The sequence below is a fragment of the Anastrepha obliqua genome, unplaced genomic scaffold, assembly GCF_027943255.1.
Source record: "Anastrepha obliqua isolate idAnaObli1 unplaced genomic scaffold, idAnaObli1_1.0 ptg000009l, whole genome shotgun sequence".
Lineage (NCBI taxonomy): Eukaryota > Metazoa > Arthropoda > Insecta > Diptera > Tephritidae > Anastrepha > Anastrepha obliqua.
In genome coordinates this window covers 4,384,538-4,387,286 of record NW_026562178.1, presented here as the reverse complement: position 1 = coordinate 4,387,286, position 2,749 = coordinate 4,384,538, and positions in this window count along the sequence as shown.

Sequence of the window (2,749 nt, the reverse complement as noted above, 5' to 3'; positions counted from 1 at the left end):
TACTAAGCACTGTACGACAAAAGAACAACCCCAAGCTTATTGTAGCACAAGTGCTTTTTAAAATATTCAACAAATAGTAACAGCAAAAATACCAATGAAAGGGATATAGCGCAGAAAGTAAAAAAGAAGCACTGAAAATTATAACCAGGTTATACAAAATAGTAGAAAATAGTTGGTTTACATAATTAAATTATTGCAATATTTGGCTCATCTTGGTGTGACATACCCTATGATCAGAAAGTACCTAGAATGTTTAAAAAAAAAACCAAACAGAGTTAAATTTCAAGCAAATTTATTTTATCTCCTTCAAAATATGACCCATCTGAAGCAACACCATGTGCCAAAGTTTAACCCAGTCTTCCATGCACCCCTGGTAGGCCTCTATTTACTGAAATCTCGTTCCACGAAGTGGTATCGTCAACTTGGGAAACAAACAGAAGTCGCACGGGGCCATATCAGGTGAATACGGTGTTTGCACGATGGTATTTACTTGGTGTTTGGTCAAATAATCGAGCACAATTTGGGCTCGTTGCGACGGCGCGTTATTATCATACAAAATCCAAGAATTGCTTGCCCACATTTCGGGCCGTTTGCGACGTAAAACATCTCTCAAACGCTTCAAAACGGATAAATAATATTCTTTATTGACTGTATGGCTCTATGAAATGTACTCATGGTGCACTACGAGTTGGCAATCGAAGAAAACAGTCAACATCACCTTCTCGGTACTTTTTGATCATAAGGTATGATCAGTATATCAAGGTGAGAAGCGCGCAGCCGCATCTGACTACAATATCAAAAAAAAAAAAAAAGAAATACGTACGATAAATATTTTAACAATATTAGAACCGACCTTGGATATAAAAAATCTTATGGATATGGGTTGGCAAGAGATCTCTGACAATTTTTCAAAGATAACTACATTGAAACTGGAAATTTTATAAGGAGACTTCTTGGCTTGCGATCTAATGGCGGAGAAAAAGTTTCGTTCTATAAGTTTTGAGATACGTAAGAAAAGAGCCTACATTTTTGTTATTATGTTTTCACATTCTTCATATCGACGTATGTGAATTTTCAGTTCAATCTGTCAAATTCATCCTTATAAGCCATTTAATATCGACGTGTCACAGTATCGTGCAGTGATTGGTTTTTTATATATAATAAACTAGCAAACCCGGCCCCCTTCGCTGGGCACACTAAAATAGAATAGATATGGTTTAGAACAGAAAATATATGGTTTTCATATTATTTATTTCTTTATTCTTTATTCAAGCGCTTTGGCATACCGGTTTTTCTATTTGTTTTTGAGTAAATATAAAATATAAATTGAAAATCAGGAAAAAAGAAGATTGTTTTTAAATTTCAAATCAACGCATATGAATAAACAATCGTCTTTTTTCCTCATCATCCATGAATTTTTCGTTTCAATTTATATGTTTTATTAAGCATTGGAGCTTTTTAACCATTATCCATTTATATTTTTCAAAAAAAAAAAAACGAAAAAAATTGTTTTTTCCACGAACACATAATAATTTCATTCGGATTTCACATTAAATTCTCAAATTTCGTAAGAAATTATTCACTGTTCCAAAATCCACTCCAAAAAAATTCACAAACAATTTTTACATGTTGCACTTACGTTTTTTCCTTATGGCATCCAAATCAGAAAGAAATATTGACACATTGTAACTCACACTGTCAATTTGACAGTTCAGTTCCGCCCCAAGCATTAAAAAAGTAAGCGACATTATGGCTGGTTCAAAAGAACGCTGTACCCGTTGCCACTGCTCCGAATTACAACCAAACTTTACGAAACCCATTTTCAATACTTACTTAACAATGTGCATAAGTTTGGTTTAATTCGGTGCAAAGACACGGCGGGTCCACATTTTGGCATATATTTCGAGACCCTAGTCATCAATAGGTATGAAAATTACCCCGTATTAAAGCACTTATCAACAGCTTTCATTTGATACCCATATTGTAAATACACAACCAAAGGTTACCCGGGTCCACGTTTTGACCTATATCTCGAGACCCCAGTCATGTAGCGGCATGAAAAATACTCTGTACTAAGGCATTCACCAACAGCTTCAATTTGATATCCATATTGTACAAACACATTCTAAGCTCCACGTTTTGGTCTCTATCTCGAGACCCTAGTCACGGAGCGGCATGAAAAATACTCTGTACTAAAGCATTCACCAACAGCTTTCATTTGATACCCATATTGTACATACACGTCCGGAGGTTACCCGGGTCCACGTTTTGACCTATATCTCGAGACCCTTTCTACCAATAGGTATTCAAACTATACGGAAATCATCTTCAATACCTACTTAAAAATGTGTGTAAGTTTGGTTTAATTCGGTTCCAAGACATGGCGGGTCCACGTTTTGGCATATATTTCGAGACCCTAGTCATCAATAGGTATAAAAATTACCCCGTATTAAAGCACTTATCAACAGCTTTCATTTGATATCCATATTGTACAAACACATTATAGGGTCCACGTTTTGGTCTCTATCTCGAGACCCTAGTCACGGAGCGGATGGAAATACTCTGAACTAAAGCATTCACCAACAGCTTCCATTTGATACCCATATTGTACATACACATCCGAAGGTTACCCGGGTCCACGTTTTGACCTATATCTCGAGACCCTATCTACCAATAGGTATCCAAACTATACGGAAACCATCTTCAATACCTCCTTAACAATGTGGGTAAGTTTGGTTTAATTCGGTGC